The sequence below is a fragment of the Camelina sativa genome, chromosome 9 (assembly GCF_030686135.1).
Source record: "Camelina sativa cultivar CO46 ecotype springtype chromosome 9, ASM3068613v1".
NCBI classification, from domain to species: Eukaryota; Viridiplantae; Streptophyta; class Magnoliopsida; order Brassicales; family Brassicaceae; genus Camelina; species Camelina sativa.
The window spans coordinates 16432074-16454382 of record NC_141888.1 but is presented as its reverse complement, the minus strand read 5'-3'; the positions used below and the strand labels follow the sequence as shown (position 1 = coordinate 16454382).

The 22309-nt window shown below is 39.8% G+C and overlaps 1 pseudogene; it reads right to left on the bottom strand.

Moving 5' to 3' along the window:
- Window positions 1–7937: 7937 nt before the first annotated feature.
- On the bottom strand, window positions 7938–21583 carry LOC147938160 (uncharacterized; annotated as a pseudogene).
- Between the last annotated feature and the right edge of the window lie 726 nt (window positions 21584–22309).

The window sequence follows — 22309 nt, the reverse complement described above, 5'->3', positions numbered from 1 at the left end:
TATCATAATTAATAAAAATAAAATTAAATATATCTCGCGCATCGCACGAGCCTATTTCTAGTTTTTTATATTACCATAATAAATATATTCCTATATTTCAAAATATGAAAATATAGAAACTTGAAAATACAATTTTGAAGAAAATAATTAAATTATTGTAAAAAAAATAAAGTAGAGAGAAATCATATCTTATTATATAAAGCTTGGTTCTCAAAGTTAGTAACTCACCAGATCGTGACACGTGTTAGTTTTAACGATCAGAGATCAAAATTAAAACTCACCAGATCGTGACACGTGTTAGTTTTAACAATTAAATATCCAAATTAGTAACTCATCAGATCGTGACACGTGTCAATTTTAATAATCAGAAATCACATAGTATCAAAGTTAGTAACTCATCCAATCGTAACACGTGTCAATTTTAACGATCAGAAATCACAAATTTCAAGTTTGGTAAAACGATGCATAAAATAATTGTTATCTTATTATATTAAAAACAACTTTGTTAATCCTAAAAGGAAAAGGATTGTAAATACAGTCCTCTATATAAACAAATAGATGATGACATATTTTTCACCAAACAAAATAATTTCGACTAGCTTTGTTTTTCTTGGTAAAATTTTGTTCTTTATTTTTCATTAACCTTTTGTTTGATACATCATTGTTCTTAAACAAGTCTCAAAGGCAATTTGTTTGTTGTCTAATCAAAACAACTATATAAAAAGATTCTTATATATTACCACGTGTTTTTGTCATCGTTTCTTTGAATATTGTTTTGTTTATCACTTTCATAAGCATACTATGCAATCTTTGACTTTGAAGTGTTAACAAAGTTTCTTATGCATAACAACTAAGGTTTTTGGGATTAACAAATTTCTCACGGTGTTATTATTTCTATTAATTTTCAGGACAAGTAGCATAAAAAAAATGAATACACAAATGTAAGATAACAACAGATTATCTAATACTTGATCAACTAAACAGAAAGTGTTCTTATCATCGAACGATAGTACGTCTTACAAGAAAGTGGGAAGCAAGAAATTTTTTAAAAAACAATAAGCTCATTGAAATAAATTTTCTCATAAATAGAAAAGGGATTAAGGAAAATATACAAAAATTTATTAATTCTAAAAAACATAAATACTCACTTCTATATAAACATAGATTGTTTCATATTATTCATCTAACAAAATAATTTATTCAAAAATATTGCTTTCAACTTTGTTCTATTGGTCAAACTTTTTTAATGGGAAGACAAATTTTTCTTATGTTTTAAAACCAAAATATACTCCTACTTTCTACCTTTTCAGTTTGGAATAGGTAAGATTAGTATGTTGACCAAAAAAAAAATGGAGGATTAATTTATGCATCTTCTTTTTCTAATAATGTATTTTAAATTTATTGTAGTAGTTTTAGAATATTTTATTTAATTATCTTTGAATTATTTGAGATTCATATATTACTATGCTTATAATTTTCTATTATTTCATTAATTATGTCAAATTAATTTTCTTCTAATTTTTCAACCTTGATTGGTTGGTCATAGACTTTTTTTTTTGGACAAATATAATTGTTACCATTCGTTTAATCTCAAAAGGAGAGGTCATCAACCTAATGGTTGGATAAAATAGGCTAATCAAACACAAACCTACATAGATAGATTGAAAAAACATAAATCGTTGTTGATAGATCCATAGGAGCTTGGAGACAGAAGCTACATCATTGTGTGTCAAATAAAATTCCATGAATACATTGGAAAGTTTAACATTAGTTACTATCAAAAGATTTTGTGACATTGGAAAAGGATCTTTAGTTTCATTGGTTGCTGGAGTAAGCTACTTTGAGATAGCTAAAAGACGTGAATATGTTCTCTCCACACAGAAGGAGGGCAGAGCCGAGGTTCTCTCTATGGTGGAGGAAGTTGGACGCAAGGTTATCTCCCAAAAGAGGAAGGTGGGAGAGGTTGGACGCAAGGTTATCTCCCCAAGGGAGGAAGGCGGAGCGAAGGGTCTCTCCATGGTGAAGGAAGTTAGACGCAAGGTTCTCCCCATAAGGGAGGAGGGTAGAACCAAAGTTCTTTCCATAAATGTATTGTGATGTAATTTATTTTTTATTCAAAATCTTTTTTGAGCCAACAATTTTAGTGATTAAAGAAACTATGTAAAATTGAATGTAAAGATACATATAATAGTTGACTTAATTTGTTCATATAGACATTTTCTAGGTGGTGGAAAATAATATATTTGTAACATACAGTATACCTAGATGTAAAAATATATTTTTAATGGTAACATACACAAAAGATTTTTATATGGATATAAATCAGTGTATTATAGCAAAAAAAAATTATAAATAATGTATAATAAATTTTATTAAAGTTAATTTTATTTACAAAACTTTAAACCCGCACATCGGGCGGATCCTTATCTAGTATATATATATATATATATATATTTGTTAAAAGCAAAACTGAATATTTTGGATGATATTGTTACCTCTAGTGATAATAAAATTTTAAAATAAAGATATGATTTATTTTAATTCGAAAATAAATTATATTGACATGCATCATGCATACTCTAATCCGGTTACTCGGATTAACAATAATGTCAATATCGATCATGTCGCACTCGCACCTCTGTGTTTGGCCGCTTCTGTTTTTGAACTGTGATAACGTCAAGTCTATCGAACAAGATTAGTGTTGGCAACGACTGTTCAAATTGACTTTTCTTCTTTGATAGTGATCATTCGCTATAAATTTGTTCACTTATATTAGAAAATAATATATATTCTTAATAAAATTATGCTATAGGGAAAACAAGAAAAAACTTGAATGCAAAAATGAGATTACGTACTTATTGTCTTATAATTGTGAATTATCTAGCTAGCTATACAACAACAAAAAGACGTTTAAAGCTAGAAACAAGAGTTAATTAAAAAGGTAATATATATATAAAAAATAATAGTAAAAAGAGGTTTTAATGTTCAAATTAAAAGAAACAAGGCACTATTTATAGAATTCAAATAGCCTATCTCCTACCTCATCAATCATCATTAATGTTTTCCTGAACCTCCATAAGATCGATTTTTTTTTTTGTTGAGAAACTGTTTGTGGATGCAAAATATTACACCTATCAAGAATTTCAAAATAATGTTTCCGCGCTGGTTGTCTTTCAGTTTCGATAATTTTCAAAATAATAATTGTGACTGTGGATGCAAAATATTACTCATCTTATTTTATTCTTAGTGTTTTGTTTTCTTTATATCAAAGGTTATTTGCCATGAGTGCAAGACACATTCTAGGTGTGGGACTTTGAATCTACAACTTTTACTTCATACTTCATACAAATGGTGTGCTGATTTGACAAACTTCGCTGGAAAGAGAAAAAACATGATATATTGATTTATTGATGTACACAGATTTGCATTGCACCTAACAAATTAAAGCACAAGAGATCAATATCTAAAGAATAGTGAACTACTTTGTGTATGCAAACAAAAAGAATAAAAACAAAGTTTTATATAACTTTATCTTTATGATTTACTCATGTACGCAAACAAAAAGAATAAAAATAAATTTTTATATTTTTATATAAATTTATGATTTAAGTTCTATTAACTTTATCTTTAATAGAATTGTTACTTTGTGTCATGTGTAACTATTTTTTTTCAGCCTAAAGTAAACATAATGAATCTACCTTTGTGCTACCCACTAAAAAAATTAGGGGCTCACTTGATCCGATTATATGTAAAAATTTGTTTTAGTTCATGTAAATGATTGAAGCACTAATAACATATATTGTAATTAGTTAGGTGATGACACCTTTTTCCCCAAGTTTGATTATTCCAATTGACAAAGATAATACTTTTGCTTTTAGTTATTTATATATTCGTTTCTCGAATTTCCGGAAAATCACAATATTTTTTGGTGGTTAGTAATACTTTTTAAATTATAAATTAAAAACAATATTCGTCTCAAACCTCTTGCTTGAACTAAGCTCTCATTTTAGCTCTAATGAGATTGTTTTTGACGAGAACAGCTAGGTTCTGTAGAACTCAACTCAACATTTCTTGTCTTTAACGCTTTTAACTCTGCAAAACTTAGCCAGTCCTCTTAAAGAGTTTTTTGCGGTATAATATGAATATCCACCAAATCGTGTGGTTACATCATCAGATGAAGGAGATTATATTGTGTTTACAGTACACGGATTTCCAAAGTAGAAATATAGACATTTTCAAACTTCCAAAGATTTGGTGCATTTCCAACTCTCCTTAACGGTTTGAAAATACATATCTTTTCAATCACTACAAGAAAACAGGCATTTTGCGACTGCATTTATAGTCGATTAGTAGTCGCTTTTTCAGAAATTACGACTACGTTACGACTAATCACTGTTGTCGTAAAACGTTAGTCGGTAAGAAATTCAGTCATAATGTAGTCGGTAAATAGCGACTACTTTACAACTAATCCACGTAGTCGTAAACGTAGTCGTAATGCAGTCGTAAATTTTTACGACTATTTTGTGACTAAGTTACGATTAAGAAAACTGTGAACAGTCGTTGTGTACAGATAGTCGTAAAGTAGTCAGTAAACATTTACGACTATTTGCTGACAGTTTAACGATTAATGCGATGTGAAGGAGATTAGTTTGAGAATAGTTGTGATACAGTCGTTAAATAGTGACTACATGGCTACTACGAGACGACTATTTGACGACTGTGTTGCGACTATGTAAAGATAGATTTAATGACTATTTGAAGATTATAGGGATTAAAAACCAGAATCTTTTCTTTTTTGTTTTGTTTATAACTCGAATTTATAATCAAAGAAAGCCTTAAAATTTGCATTTTTAATTACCAAAAGTTAACCATAATTGTAATTAGTACACCACATAAGCAATAACAAAAAGAGAGAACCATATTTTTGTCACAACCAAAAGAGAGAACTAACACTATGATTCTCTTAAGTGACAAGGAACAACACATCATCCCAAATTGTCAACTTCATTAGAGTAAGAAATAGAGAGAGATAAGTAGCCTAAGAATTAACCTAAGGAGGAAATGCTCTTTATGTAGGAGGGTCGATGGATGCATCACTTGATTCAGACTCATGGAACTCAAGAAAGACCGGATCAAGTTTCTGCATGAACTTTTCCAAGCGATCAATCTTCTTCTGTTGCTCAGCCACAACTTTGGAATGTTCTGCTTCACAAGCAGCAAACTCAGCATCACGTTTTGTCGCATAAGCAACTTGTTCTTCAATGATCCTTTGAGCTTCCTTCATTTGCTCTTGCAATGCTACAAACGATGATGACTGTCCTTGTTGATGATAGCTGTTGCCATTGAGAAGACCCTGAAGATGATCCTTGAGGCTACCAAGCCCAAAAATATTACCTCGTGAATCCTTCTCGGTGGACTGAGAAAAGAAAAGGTGAAACTGTAAATACCTCATATGAAAGTTAAAGACTCTTTAAATATATATTGTGAGAAATGTAACTTTACCTGAAGAAAGATGGCAGTATAATCTTCTCCTGTGAGCTCCTGAACTCGTGAAGGATCTGACTCAATCTCAGATAGCTTAGCTTGTAAGTTTTTCTCATAAGTTGTAAAGATCTTCTCGACCTTGCGATCCACATACCTACCATCTGGCTTTGTATGAGTCTCTTTGAAAACCTCACCGAGACTCACTGGTCTCCCAAGTTTTTCTTGCTGGAATGTTACAAAAACAAAGAAAAGGGTTAAGACATAAGTTTAAGTTGCAAAGGTGTAAGAAAAAAACAAAGTTACTCACCAAGCCTTGTTTGACTTGTTGATAAGATGTTGGCCCAGATAAGTGCATGTGAGGACCGAGACCATTACGGTCTGACATGCGAGCTTTGGAATAGATTCGACTCCTTTCTTGTGCTTCTTCAGTCTCCACTGAGCAACCATTATTTTCCACAGGTCACCCTCGATCCATTTAGGTTGCACTCGACTAATCCTAACGTCGCTAACCATGTTTTTCATCCGTCGTTGGCATATCTCATAGAAATACGCTTGCACTGTTCCTGTTATTAAAGGATCCCAAGTGTGTGTTTTCTATGAAAAAAGGAAAATAGAATTACGTTAGTGAACAACAACTTAATCAAAACATATCTATGAATGAAACCTCAGAACATAAAACTATACCGCAAACTCAAGGAAGTATTTTTCTTGTCTATCCGGAGGCACACATGACCAATTGTAGTATGGACCATCAAATTTGTTTGTAAAAACTCTAGTAATCTTCCGAACCAGTGCTGATCTTGCATCACGAGTAAACCTCACATAACAAAAGAATCAAGTCAGTTCTTTGACAGACATGAAACACTGAAACACGGTTGACAGAAACTAAAACACGGTTGTAAGTCTAACTAATTTACAAACTAGAACACGGTTGTTTCAGAATTTGTTTCACAACTAACTAGAACACGGTTAGTTAAAATCGTTTACTACACACTGAAACAGACATTAAACACATTCAGTCGTTTACTACAATCTGAAGCCAACCAATAACAGACATGAAACACTGAAACACGGTTGACAGAAACTAGAACACGGTTGTAAGTCTAACTAATTTACAAACTAGAACACGGTTGTTTCAGAATTTGTTTCTCAACTAACTAGAACACGGTTAGTTAAAATCGTTTACTACACACTGAAACAGACATTAAACACATTCAGTCGTTTACTACAATCTGAAGCCAACCAATAACAGACATGAATCCCTAAGAGTATTTACTACAATCAGACAACAAAAATCAACCAACTAACTAGAACACGGTTGTAAAATTATGAAAAAGTAGACATACCAAGTCGTGTTAGGCTTCGGTTCCGGAGAGAGGACGGTGGTGAACTTATGACGGTCCGGCACCATAAGTATCGTGTTTAGAGCCCTCAACGTGTCCTCCTGGAGTTCTGGCAAGACTGGATCTGACTCTGCAAAGTTGTGACCTTGAGAAGAAGGATGACTTTGAGCGTGAGAGGCTGCATTTGGAGATCTCGCAGAATCTTCCAATGGATTCGATTGAACCGGTGAATTGTTCATCACTTCGGTTGATGACCGAGATGGATGCTCTACACCAACTCGATTCACAGAGTCTCTAAAAAGGACCTGCGGTGGTGGATAGTTTCTGACTTGCGGTGCCGCAGATGTCGATAGCTGGGGAGAAACGCGGACTTCTTCTTGAGGCGTCGGAGGCGTAGGATTTTCAGCCACCGGAGTGAAGTTGTATTGAGGCGGTAGAGGGTTGAGTCTTCTCACCTTAGACAATGGATTAGAGCCACCGGGTCTGAGAGAAGCGTTGGGGGCAACATTTCTCTTGCGTCCAGGCTTCTTGACAAGAGGCATCTTCAATGTTAGAGAGAAAACGGCGAAGAACGGCGAAGATTAGGGTTTCGATGTTAGAGAGAAAACGGCGAAGAACACAAAGAAGAAGAAAGGTGAGAATGATTAGAGATTAGGTTAACGATTAGGGTTAGGTCGTGTGTGATGGGCCGTTAATGGATTTCGTGTTTAATTAACCCAATAAGCTTCAATATAGTCGCTTATCAGTCCCTAAGTAGTTGGCATATACGCAGACTAATTTTTTTAAAAAGGCTGGGCTTGTTTAAGAAGTCTATAATCTAGTCCATTAACGGATTGGGGTAATTAAACCCAAGTATTTTGAACTTAGTCACTTAATGGTCGCTAATCAGTGGCTTAATTTAATCCTTTTAAATCCATATAATTTAATTTATATATTTTTAAACATAACATTTAATATATTTGGCTTAATTTACATATTTGGCTTAATTTATATATTTGGCTTAATTTATATATTTTTAAACATAACATTTAATATATATTACATATTATTTAGAACACAATTCAGGATATATTACATATTATTTATTGCACAAATTTGACATAAACATAATTAGGAGGATTCTTCATCATCTGGTTCTTCATCATCCGAAGATGATAAATTACACAAGAATTCATCTTCAGGTTCCACATCCTCAACGCCGTAATCTAGATTTATTGGGTGTACTTCCTCTTCCAAATTGTCAAGTACAATATTTTCAATTGTAGTCATCAATACAACATCATCATTTTCGGTTTGCAAAAGAGTCGTCTCTGAACTGTTGACATATTCTCCAGAAATGTTTCCCCTCGGATTCACCTTTAGAACATTGAACCATATTTGCTTCGGTTTTTTTATGTATGAATACGGAATATAACACACTTGTTCTGCTTGAGAGGCTGCATTTGCAAATTATGAAAGTTACATTAGCATATCAACAATAATGTTTTATTTACAGATAAATAAATACACATGTATATATATATATATACTTACCTAGAATAAATGGTTCGTATTTATTGTACTTTCTTGTTGAAAGTACGTCTATGACACCACCATTGCTGATCCGAGTGCCTGTACCGATAACAGGGTCATACCACTTGCAATTAAAAAGTGTGATTCTCAAATTAACCATCCCCTCATATTGAAGCTCTATGATATCAGTTATGGTTCCGTAGAAATCCGCTGCATCAGATTCATCCGTGTAATTTTCACCCTTAGCACATACCCGATAGTTACATGTGCTTCGTCCAGCGCCGTGATTCTCTGTATGAAACAAATAGCCTCTTGTAAAATACATTGGCTATGTTTTGACCTTGTTTAAAGATCCATGCACTATCTCTTGAACCCAAGTAGGAAATAGATTTGTGGCGTTCCAGTAAGTAACCTGCTTATATATGGAAAATCGGTATTTTCATACCCCAGCTAAAGGGGTATGTTGAATTCCTACCCCAATTTTACCAATGAGCAAATCCATACATTAACTTAAATAAAATTCAAATTCACTACTCCAACTTGTAAAACGGTGTTGAATCATACACGAGCCGTAACGGTGTTAATAGACCGTTAACGACTGCTTACGTGGAAGCCACGTAAGAAACAACGTCGTTTTGAAAAACAAAAGAAACAGCTTCTGTGACTCAAAACGACGTCGTTTAACGCTTCTTCTTCCCTTTTTCTTCATTCCCGACTCGAGTTATTTTGCTCCATCCTGACTCTCATTTCTTCTCTTCTTTTCACCCATAAATTGTTGAAAAGAACTAAACTGCTAATTGAATCAAACATCAACTTCACCTAGCTGTCAAAGATGTGACCTTTTAAGACAGATTCGAGCTTAAAAGCTTAAACCAGATTCGATGGTTGAAACTTGAAAAAGACAAAACTTTAACAACCAGTAAAGATTAGACCGTGGAGAAGTGAGGCATTACACAATAGGGAATCAAGCTAACTAATGGGGTTGGGGTTGACTAAAAGATTCCAAATTTCATCGATCTAACGCATTCGATTTTGACTCAACAAAGAGAGTTGCTGAAGATTGTACCTGAAGTTGAGAAACTGGCCAAAGGCCATTAGGGGCCAGAAGTAGAGCGGAGGCGGCCAGGAGAGAAAAGCGATAGAGAAGAGAGAGAAGAGTTTAGCAGCCTTGAGGACGTGAGATACACGCGCCATCATCGTTGATGGGTCTCTTCCTCGGCCACAAAGATTGACCCATGACTGAGGATTCGTCCACAGCCACCAGTAGAACGGAAATGGCAACAGAACTCTGATCCTGGCCACTATTCCCATTTCTTCGCTTTACGTTTGTTTCGTTTCCAACAAAATCTGAGTCTCGTTGGTTGAACTTGAATCAATTGACCAATTGATTCTTCAGCCGTTACGAATTGTGTATATAAAATGCTTCTTCAACCGTTAACGATAATTGTTGCTAATTAAATCAATTGACCAATTGATTTTGATATATGGGTGAAAAGAACAGAAGAAACGAGTGTCGGGATGGAGCAAAATAACTCGAGTCGGGAATGAAGAAAAAGGGAAGAAGAAGCGTTAAACGACGTCGTTTTGAGACAGAGAAGCTGTTTCTTTTGTTTCTCAAAACGACGTCGTTTCTTACGTGGCTTCCACGTAAACAGTTGTTAACGGTTTACTAACACCGTTACGGCTTGTGTATGATTCAACACCGTTTTACAAGTTGGAGTAGTGAATTTGAATTTTATTTAAGTTAATGTATGTATTTGCTCATTAGTAAAGTTGGGGTAGGAATTCAACATACCCCCTTAGCTGGGGTATGAAAATACCAATTTTCCGCATATATATGTATAAGTTATTTTCAATAATTTTAATAAGTATTTATATATAGAGTATTGTTGTCACACACGTATTTTTTAACCCATAAATTATATTCGTCTGCTCTTTTGGCGGAGAGTTCCTTCTCAGGAAGTCCTGGATATTTTGCTGAAAGAAAATCCTCGAACATACTATATATACAAGACAAACACAAATATATGAGAGATCATAGCAGATTATATATAATTTGAGCGATCCCTACTTAATTATATATATACCTCTCAATTGGCTTGAAATAGTCACAATTTCTTAAAACATATGCGTGTGCGCATTGATAGTCTCGGCTTGAGAGCCATGTTTCATGCATTTCCCCACTTGGACGGCCAACGTGAGTAAATATAGAAGGCACTCCATGCACATGATATACAGGGTTTTCACCTTCATCAAATCTTGTTAACATGACCAAATGATTGAAAATTAAATATATATTCACACAATAAATTCAAATCTTGATAGCATTTACCTTGATTTTGTTTGTATGTTCTCGGCAAAGTAGTGCTCTGAGAAGTATGCAATCTCGTCATTGATATATGATTCAACAATTGATCCTGCTGCATACCTTTTGTTCTTTGCTTTTCCTTTCAATTTTTTTAAAAATCTTTCAAAATGATACATCCACCTATATTGGACAGGACCTCCTAATTCAGCTTCGTAAGGGAGATGTATATGCAGGTACTCCATCACATCAAAAAAGGATGGTGGAAAGATCTTTTCCAAGTTGCATAGGATGAGAACTATATTCTGTTTTAGAATTTGAAGGCGACTTGTATGCAAAGTCCTAGAACATAAGTCCCAGAAAAATGCTCCAACCCCTACAAGATATATTCAAACTTCAATATCACATTAAGAATTATATAAGTACTTCATAAATAAATAGAATTTTGATTTATTAATTAACGAGTACCTGATAACGCAAGGTGGACATTCCTGTGTAGCAGTTCTGCAAAGATAAATGGAAGTAACCGTTCCATAAAAACATGGCAATCATGGCTCTTCATGCCAGAAAACTTTCCATTTTCCATATCAACACAACTAGCTAAGTCTGACGAATAACCATCAGGGAATTTAACTGAGTGTTTCACACATTCCAATAAGCTTGTTCTGGCTTCGTCTGTCAATATATATGTCGGGAAAGGTGCTTTACCCCTACTATCTAGATGTAAGTGTGGCCGAAAACAAAACTTCACTAAATCCAATCTTGACATGATGGTATCTTTTGATTTACCCTTCACACGGATAAGAGTATACATGATGTTGTCCAAAAAATTCTTCTATTTATGCATCACATCAATATTATGTCGTAGATTGAGGTCCCTCCAGTATGGCAGCTGCCACAATATGCTTTCTTTGTGCCTGTTGTGTTGCTTCCCATATCCCGGCATCTTCTTTTCATGACCATTTCCACCGACGTCCTTCGTTTTTGGTGGATTCACACCACCCAATCGCTCAGAGTAAATTTGCTCACCGGTCAAAGACTCAGGTGGATACTCTCTCATAGCGTCTTTACCTTTTAAGAAGTCTTTTTTATTCTGCCGAAGAGGATGACCATGAGGAAGAAATCTCCGGTGACAATCAAACCAACATGTCTTCCTTCCATTAGGTAGATAAAAAGACTTTGTATCGTCCATGCAAACTGGACAAGACAATTTACCATGTGTTGTCCATCCAGATAACATGCCATATGCCGGGAAATCGCTGATCGTCCACATCAGCGCTGCTTTTAGATTAATATTTTGACTCAAGGACACATCGTACGCATCAACTCTAGTAGACCACAACTCTTTTAACTCCTCAATAAGAGGTTGGAGAAATATATCAAGACTAGCTCGCGGATGATTTGGCCCTGAATTCAGAATTGTAAGAAACAAATACTCGGTATTCATGCACATACCAGGGGGTAGATTATTGTAACACCCGCAAACCAATTTTTGGTATTTTGGTAAGGGTGTCGATCGACACCCTCTAGTGAGGCATCGATCGACACCAGTTGTGGCCGGTTTGGTCGGTTCAATTTTAATTGTCCGGTTTGGGGAGTTGGTTTAAGGAAAACCCTAGCTCGGGTTTTTAAGAGGGGAGCTCGAGTTTTTCTCCTCTCTTGGCCGTTTTTGTCAAAAACAGAGAGAAAAGGAGTGTTCTTGAGATTGTGAGTGAGATTGTGAGATTTCTTGGCTGTTCTTGAGAGATTGGAGGCTGGGAAGGTGCTAGAAGCTTGCTAGGAGTGAGGGATTCGTCCTTATTGGTCAGAAACTTCCTGCAAAGAGGTGAGTGCATGACCATGGCTTATCTAAGCTAAGATCTCTAGATTCTATGTGATTTGGTGCTTATGTGGTTGTTTCCTTGAGTTCTCTATGATATTTCGTTGCTGTCTGGGCTGGGTTTGGCTTCTGGGAGTGCAAGGAGCGGATTGGAGGAGCTTGGAGGCGAGATCTGGAGTTTCTGATCGAGGGGAAATCGCTGCTCGGCATCGGTGTCGGTCGACACCAGTTGGGGTGTCGGTCGACACCAACGCGAGGACGGCTCGGGACTTTAGCGAGTGTCGAACGATGCCATGTGGAGGTGTCGGTCGATGCAAACTAGGGTTTCCGGGAGTGTCGGGCAGGGTGTCGGTCGACACCAGTTTGGTGTCGGTCGACACCAGTTTGGTGTCGGTCGACACCAGATGTTCAGTATCGATCGACACCATCTGGTGTCGGTCGACACCCCTTGTTCAGTTACGATGGACGTCGCATGCTTTGTATATTGCCTGGTTTGTTTTATTGGTTGTTGTTTGTGGCATGTAGAGATCTTATTGCTTGTGTGTATAGCCCAGTAGATGGGAGGATTGCCTCACTGAGTGTTTATCAAATACTCATGCATCTCAATTGTGTTTGTGGTGCAGGTAAAGGCAAAGTGTGATCGTGGAATCAAGGCAATGAAGAGGAGGATGTTCTAGGGACTCGATTGGATGTTGTCTGGCATTGCTAGGTTGCTAGAGTTGGGTCATTAGAAACATTGCTAGGTTGCTGGTTCCTTGTTTCTTGTTGTTTGGATTGATTATTGTTGATGATTATGGTTATTGGTTTTTATTGGAGTACTATTGGATATTATGTTGGTATTGTTATTTCCGCTGATGTTTGTGATTGTGGTTAGGTGGCTAGTGGGTATGGGACCACTAGTTGTAGTTCTATTTATTATATTATTATTTAAAAAAAAAAAAAAAAGGTCGGTCGTTTCATTTTGGTATCAGAGCCCTTACGGTTCTAGGTTTGGGTTCACTAGGTTTCTGTTGTGATGTTTGGGATTGCATGTCTTGATTGATTATGAGAGTTAGTCAATTGTGTGTGGCATGGAGTCCTAGAACATCCTCTTCGAGCCTTCAATGAGATTCCACGGTGAGTTATTGTTATGTTTCTTTGTGTGGTATTGATTTGTTTTCTGCTTGTTAGCCTCTGTTCTTGGAAGATCAGTGGTTAAGGTGTTTGAGTTGTTGGTCATGGACGGGGACGTGGTCGTGGTCATTGTCGGGCGGGTCCCGAGGCCAGCGAGTGTGTAGTCCAAAGTTCCACGAGGAGGTACGTCAGAGGGTCGCAAACATATCAGGAGGGACCAGAGGGGATTAGCCGGTGAGCGTGCCGGGGGTGCTGGGAACCCAGGTGTGGGGGTTGCAGCAGGTGGAGCCCAGGGTCGAGATGATCGCTTGGCGGATCTGTTGGCGTGCTATTGGAGCGGTTACCGAGAGGGGTACCAGTGTAGGCTCCAGTTGTGCCACATGTGGCGGGGTGCAGTCGAGGGCTGCGGATGTTGAGGACTTTCCAACTTACGTTAAGAGGATGGAGCGGTTGTAGATGACCGGTATGAGATTAGTCTCAAGAGGTATCGGGCCTAGAGAGGCGGATATGTGGACATATGCAGTTGGAGCAGATATTTCTCTGTTTGGTGGTTAATCCAGTTGGATATTATAAGTTGAGTGGGCAGGTGTAACATTGCAATGTTATACTCGGATCACAGGAGGTAGTTGTGTCGAGAGATGTTTATAGTCGTTAAGGATTGTTGCTCCTGAGGGGATGGTGATTCCCCTGAATACCGATAGCTCGAGGGGCTGAGGGCTCCGAGAGTGGCAGAGGGGATGTTGTTCTCCTGAGGGGATGAGTAGTTCCCCTGATACCGAGATCTTGAGGATTGTGGTCCAAGAGTGAGACGGTATAACTCGAAGACGCTGGTCTGAGAGTGAGATCGGTATGACTCAAAGGTTTCGACCTAAGAGTGGAAGAGTTGGGAGCAAGCAATTCCTAGGACGTGAGTATAAACATAACGATTGAATGTAGACCTCGAGAGATTTACGGTGGTTTAATCTTGGATTTTAGGATTATGTTGGCCGTTGGGCCAGGGTTTTATGAACCAGAGCGGTTATGAATGTGTGGGTGTTTTGCCAGGATTGTGAGGCCAGTGGTGCCGGAGTCCCGGGAAGGGGAGTTACAGCAGGATTGATTCAGGAGAGGCATGTTTGCCAGATTCATAAGTTCACGGAAAGCCTTCATGGCAGGATAAACTAATCGTTGCAACGATGTTGGATGAAGTTCATTGGAGATGGACAGGGTTGCTAGATTCAAAGTTTTGGTAAGCTTGTTGGAGGGAATAAGTCAAGTGGCTTGAGTTAGCGGCCTGCAAAGTATTTGAAGCGGTGAATCAGAATATGCGAGCGTATGGTACTTGTTTGTTTTATTACGTTCGTATTGATGATTTGCTGTGGAGAATTGCCAAGCGGAAAGCTATCTTTGGAATAAGCTAACTTGTGGAAGATTCCCTAACTGGCAAGTTACTAGAGGTTTTTGGAGGAACAAGAGAGTTGATATTCAGGTGGGGGCGAGTTGATGTCGGCATACTTGAGTGTTGGTTTAGTTGAGCTGAAGAAGTAACTAGAGGATTTATGGAGCAAGAGATTCATACGTTCTAGTGTATCACCGTGGGGAGCGCCGGTGTTGTTTGTGAAGAAGAAGGATGGGAGTTTCCGGTTGTGTATTGATTATCGGGGTTTGAACCGGGTCACTGTGAAGAACAAGTATCCTCTTCCTAGGATCGATGAGTTGTTGGATCAGTTGAGGGGTGCTACTTGGTTCTCCAAGGTAGATCTGGCGTCGGGTTATCATCAGATACCGATAGATGAGGCAGATGTGAGGAAGACTGCTTTCAGGACGAGATATGGGCACTATGAGTTTGTGGTGATGCCTTTTGGATTGACTAACGCGCCAGCAGCGTTTATGAGATTGATGAACAGTGTGTTTCAGGAGTTTCTGGATGTATCTGTCATCATTTTCATCGACGATATCTTGGTTTATTCCAAGAGTCCTGAAGAGCATGCAGTGCATTTGAGGGCGGTTATGGAGAAGCTGCGGGAGCAGAAGTTGTTTGCCAAGTTGAGCAAGTGTAGTTTCTGGCAGCGTGAGATGGGCTTTCTGGGTCACATTGTTTCTGCAGAGGGGGTTTCTGTAGATCCAGAGAAGATTCAGGCTATCAGAGATTGGCCTAGACCGCAGAATGCCACAGAGATCAGAAGTTTTCTTGGGTTGGCAGGTTATTACAGGAGATTTGTGCAGGGGTTTGCAAGCAGAGCACGTCCTATGACTAAGTTGACAGGGAAGGATGTTCCTTTTGTCTGGTCAGAAGAGTGTGAGGAAGGCTTTGCAAGCCTGAAGGAGATGTTGACTACTGTGCCAGTGTTGGCTTTGCTTGAGCAGGGAGAACCCTATGTGGTTTATACAGATGCATCTAGAGTTGGGTTGGGTTGTGTTCTGATGCAGCATGGGAAGGTGATTGCCTATGCTTCGCGGCAGTTGCGGGTGCATGAAGGCAACTATCCTACTCATGATTTGGAGATGGGTGCTGTAGTTTTTGCCCTGAAGATTTAGAGATCTTATCTTTATGGTGCAAAGGTGCAGGTGTTCACAGATCATAAGAGCCTGAAGTATATATTCACTCAGCCTGAGTTGAATTTGAGGCAGAGGCGGTGGATGGAGCTTGTGGCGGATTATGATTTGGAGATAGCCTATCATCCTGGTAAGGCTAACACGGTTGCAGATGCTCTGAGTCGGAAGAAGGTAGCTTCGGCTCAGGAGCAGGAGATGGAGTCACTGGTAGGGGAGATCAGTGCTTTGAGCTTGTGTGCTGTTTCACAGGAACCGTTGGGTTTGGAAGCAGTAGATAGAGCAGATCTTCTGAGTAGAGTGCGGTTGGCTCAGGAGAAGGATTTGGGGCTGGTGAATGCCTCTAAGGATGTGGACTCAGAGTATCAGGTCTCAGATAATGGTACTATCTTGGTGCACGGTCGTGTGTGTGTGCCCAAGGATGAGGAGTTGAGACAGGAGATTCTGAGAGAGGCTCATGCGAGCAAGTTATCCATTCATCCAGGAGCGACTAAGATGTACCGTGACCTCAAGAGGTACTATCATTGGGTCGGGATGAAGAAGGATGTGGCTAGTTGGGTTTCGAGGTGTGATGTGTGTCAGCTAGTGAAGGCTGAGCATCAGGTTCCTGGCGGGTTACTGAAGAGTTTACCCATTCCTGAGTGGAAGTGGGATATGATCACCATGGATTTTGTGGTGGGTTTGCCAGTGTCACGGACCTTTGATGCTATTTGGGTCATTGTGGACCGGTTGACTAAGTCAGCACATTTTCTGGCCATTAAGAAGACTGATGGAGCAGCGGTCTTGGCTAAGAAGTATGTGAGGGAGATTGTCAGGTTGCATGGGGTGCCAGCGAGCATTGTGTCTGATAGGGACTCTAAGTTCACTTCGGTGTTCTGGAAGGCATTTCAGGCAGAGATGGGCACTAAGGTGCATATGAGTACAGCTTATCATCCCCAGACAGATGGACAGTCTGAGAGGACGATCCAGACGCTGGAGGATTTGCTGAGGATGTGTGTGTTGGATTGGGGTGGCCATTGGGCAGATCATCTGAACCTGGTAGAGTTTGCTTACAACAACAGTTACCAGGGGAGTATCAAGATGGCTCCTTATGAGGCTTTGTATGGGAGACCATGTCGTACACCATTATGCTGGACTCAGGTGGGGGAGAGGAGCATGTTTGGTGCTAGTTTTGTTCAGGAGACCTCAGAGAAGATTCGGGTTCTCAAGCTGAACATGAAGGAGGCTCAGGATAGGCAGAGGAGTTATGCCGATAAGAGGAGGAGAGATCTTGAGTTTCAGGTAGGAGACAGAGTGTACCTCAAGATGGCCATGTTGCGGGGTCCGAACAGGTCATTGTCAGAGACTAAGTTGAGTCCGAGGTATATGGGTCCATTCAGAGTGATTGAGCGGGTTGGACCAGTGGCATATAGATTGGAGTTACCTGAGGTGATGCGTGCATTCCATAAGGTTTTCCATGTGTCTATGTTGCGGAAGTGTCTCCGTGAGGGAGAGGAGGTGTTGGCTAAGATTCCTGAGGATCTTCAGCCTAACATGACTTTGGAGGCGAGACCAGTGAGGGTTCTCGAGAGGAGGATCAAGGAACTTCGGAAGAAGAAGATTCCTTTGATGAGAGTCCTGTGGGACTGTGATGGTGTTGAGGAGCAGACTTGGGAGCCTGAGGCAAGGATGAAGGCAAGGTTCAAGAAGTGGTATGAGAAGCAAGCCGCGACTTGAGCTTGTTTAGCCTGGTCCCATCTGTAATCCGTGGCTGGAGCGGGAATGGAGTATTCCAGCCCATCTCTCTTGTTACTCGGTCGCTTGGGGTGGTTGGTTGTGCGACTCAGTAACAAGATGAGGTGGTGCTTGGGGTACAAAGTTTCCGTGAGGCGGGGTTGTGAAGAGAAGTTTCCAAAAGTGGAAAGTTTCTAAAAATGGAAAGTGCTAAATATGGAAAGTTTTACGGAAGTTAGAATTTGTCCATTTTAGCGGTGGGGAGCCTCGGAGGGGCTTTGTGGCCTTTGTGGCGGACTTTCGAGTCAGGGTGCATGTGTGTGGCGGTCTTTTTAGACAGTGTGTGTGGCCTTAGTGGCGGGCTTTTAGCCAATTGTGTGGCCTTTGTGGCGGGCTTTTAGCCAATTGTTGGCCTTTGTGGCGGGCTGTTTAGCCAGAGTGTCTTTGTGACGGTCCTTCGGGACAGATGGTCTTTGTGACGGTCCTTCGGGACAGATGGTCTTTGTGACGGTCCTTCGGGACAGATGGTCTTTGTGACGGTCCTTCGGGACAGATGGTCTTTGTGACGGTCCTTCGGGACAGATGGTCTTTGTGACGGTCCTTCGGGACAGACGGTCTTTGTGACGGTCATTCGGGACAGATGGTCTTTGTGACGGTCTTTCGGGACGAGTGGCCTTGGTGGCGGTCCTCTTTAGGACATTTGTTTTGGCCTTGGTGGCGGTCCTCGTTAGGACATTTTGATGGCCTTTGTGGCGGCCCTTGTGGCGTGTGTATGATCCTTGTGTGGTCATGAGGTATCCCGGTGAGGGGATATGTGGTTGGTAGGACATTGAGATGTCTCTACGCGAGCCACGGGAAGGAAACCTGGGTAGGGATAGGACTCAGACGTGTTCAGAATCGTTTGCTCGCGACTCTTGGGGGACTTAGGTTCTCCTAGTACTGCTATATTCAGAGACTTTGTGGCTCGGGAGTATGGTTGGTATATCGACTTCGGATGACGATCCGGGGGCGCGCTGTAGGGTGGCAACCCGAGAGACGAGTTTGGGCTTTTCCTTATATATTATGGCATGCGGGCTTAGGCCTGATGAGGAGCCAACATTGGCATGCAGACTTACGTCTGATGATGAGCCGATGAAACTCAGGGTCTAGGCCTATGAGTAAAGGAAAGTCCAAAAAGTCAAGAGCAAATGACGCCTGGAGCGTGAGTCTATCGCCTAGAGGTGACCTTCTGTAGATCAGTCGGAGGAGTGCGGGCCGTGGAGACGGTTGCACGGGAGTCCTTAACTGATGGTTGTGTGAGATTCGAGGACGAATCTAGTTTGGTGGGGGAGAATTGTAACACCCGCAAACCAATTTTTTGGTATTTTGGTAAGGGTGTCGATCGACACCCTCTAGTGAGGCATCGATCGACACCAGTTGTGGCCGGTTTGGTCGGTTCAATTTTAATTGTCCGGTTTGGGGAGTTGGTTTAAGGAAAACCCTAGCTCGGGTTTTTAAGAGGGGAGCTCGAGTTTTTCTCCTCTCTTGGCCGTTTTTGTCAAAAACAGAGAGAAAAGGAGTGTTCTTGAGATTGTGAGTGAGATTGTGAGATTTCTTGGCTGTTCTTGAGAGATTGGAGGCTGGGAAGGTGCTAGAAGCTTGCTAGGAGTGAGGGATTCGTCCTTATTGGTCAGAAACTTCCTGCAAAGAGGTGAGTGCATGACCATGGCTTATCTAAGCTAAGATCTCTAGATTCTATGTGATTTGGTGCTTATGTGGTTGTTTCCTTGAGTTCTCTATGATATTTCGTTGCTGTCTGGGCTGGGTTTGGCTTCTGGGAGTGCAAGGAGCGGATTGGAGGAGCTTGGAGGCGAGATCTGGAGTTTCTGATCGAGGGGAAATCGCTGCTCGGCATCGGTGTCGGTCGACACCAGTTGGGGTGTCGGTCGACACCAACGCGAGGACGGCTCGGGACTTTAGCGAGTGTCGAACGATGCCATGTGGAGGTGTCGGTCGATGCAAACTAGGGTTTCCGGGAGTGTCGGGCAGGGTGTCGGTCGACACCAGTTTGGTGTCGGTCGACACCAGATGTTCAGTATCGATCGACACCATCTGGTGTCGGTCGACACCCCTTGTTCAGTTACGATGGACGTCGCATGCTTTGTATATTGCCTGGTTTGTTTTATTGGTTGTTGTTTGTGGCATGTAGAGATCTTATTGCTTGTGTGTATAGCCCAGTAGATGGGAGGATTGCCTCACTGAGTGTTTATCAAATACTCATGCATCTCAATTGTGTTTGTGGTGCAGGTAAAGGCAAAGTGTGATCGTGGAATCAAGGCAATGAAGAGGAGGATGTTCTAGGGACTCGATTGGATGTTGTCTGGCATTGCTAGGTTGCTAGAGTTGGGTCATTAGAAACATTGCTAGGTTGCTGGTTCCTTGTTTCTTGTTGTTTGGATTGATTATTGTTGATGATTATGGTTATTGGTTTTTATTGGAGTACTATTGGATATTATGTTGGTATTGTTATTTCCGCTGATGTTTGTGATTGTGGTTAGGTGGCTAGTGGGTATGGGACCACTAGTTGTAGTTCTATTTATTATATTATTATTTTTTTTAAAAAAAAAAAGGTCGGTCGTTTCAATTATATGGCGTCAAGATCACAGGCCATAAAGAATGATTTCGAGACATCCCAAATGGATTGAACCCATCGGTACATAATCCAAGATACACGTTACGGGGTTCTTCGGCAAAACGAGGATGTTGTTCTTGAAAATACCTCCACTCCGCTGCATCAGAAGGATGATTCATTTCTCCCTCCTTTGTTTGGTGCTCGGCATGCCATCTCATTGCTGCTGCAGTCTTGTGGCTTTGATACATTCTCTTCAATCTATCAGCAATAGGCAAATACCACATACGACTATATGGTACTTTGGTTCTACGTCGGCCCTCTCGAGGCTTCCATCTTTGTGCACCACAAAACAGACATTTATCTTCCTTTTCGTCATCTTTCCAATATATCATACAATTGTTCATACAAACATCAATTGTATGATATGGGAGGCCTAAATTGCGCATCAATTTTTTGGTCTCATAATGTGAGCCAGTAGCTTGCTTTCCTTCTGGTAAATAATCAGTCAATATTTCACAAACCGAATCCACTAACTTTTCACTCATATTGCCTTATTTTGCATGACTCTAGCAGCTAGGGATAATTGTGAGTGACCTTCATGACAACCATCATATAATGGATTTTTTGCACCTTCTAACAAGTAGTAGAATTTCTTGGAATGGTTAAGTACCGGTTCCTCGACATTCTGATAACTACCATCTTGATGATAATTATCTTGATGATAATTATCATCTAAACGTATGTTATAACGAAATGCATCATTCACCATATCCACATATCTATCTCCTACCACATTACCCCCTTCTTCATTCCCACTTACAAACGTCGGATCTACATAACTCGTTCCTATGCCCATATTAATTTCTTCCCCATGTTTATACCAAACATAATAATCTGGCATAAACCCATAGCAAAAAATATGATTCCAAATTGTACCCCCCGGAAGACGCCTACCGTTTTTGCACTTATCACAAGGGCATTGAAACTTACCACCATTATTTTGTGCTAAACACTGACTATTTGCAAAAGCCATGAACTCCTCTACCCCAGTGCTGAACTCTTCCATGAAATTTCCCGTCACTTCATCAAGCCTCTTATACATCCACTCCCGAAAATGACTATAATTAGAACTTCCCGCCATTATTAAAGATCTCTCACTCTCGTTTTTTTTTTCTCTTTTGATTTTTTCTCACTCTCGTTTTTTTTTTTCTTTTGATTTTTTTTTTCCCACTCTCGTTTTTTTTCTCACTCTCAAATTTTTTTTTCTCACTCTCCATTTGTTTCTTATTAATGCTCTTGCTTGTGGTGTGAATGAAATAAGAAACGAAGGTGTGGTATATATAGAGTATTTTGGCGACTGATTACCGACTGTAAAACGACTGTGATGTGACTCAAACTAACCGTCACAACAAAACAAAGCTTACCAACCCCACAAACGAATAAAACATGTTTCTTTTTGGCCGACATTTTTGCGACTCACCTCAATAGTCGCTTAGTAGTCGCCAAATGGCCGACTAACAAATGTAGTCGTATTTTAGTAGCCAAGTTAATGACTCGCCGCAGTAGTCACCATGTAGTCGTCAAATTAGCTATTGTTTGCTGACAAATTTACTTTCTTGTCTTTCAGTCGTAAAGTAGTCGCTAATTAACGACTACTGAACCAACTACTCATTTCAGTCGGTAAAAAACGACTAACTTACGACTAACTTTTAGCAGTTGTAAAGTAGTAGTTAAACAGTCGCTAAATTTGGCGACCACGAGTTTAGTCGCCAATCGTAGTCGTAAATTTCCTGTTTTCTTGTAGTTAATTAGATGTATATTTGACTGTGACTGAATACGGTTATTATATAACGTACTTAACGGTTCCAAATAGATTT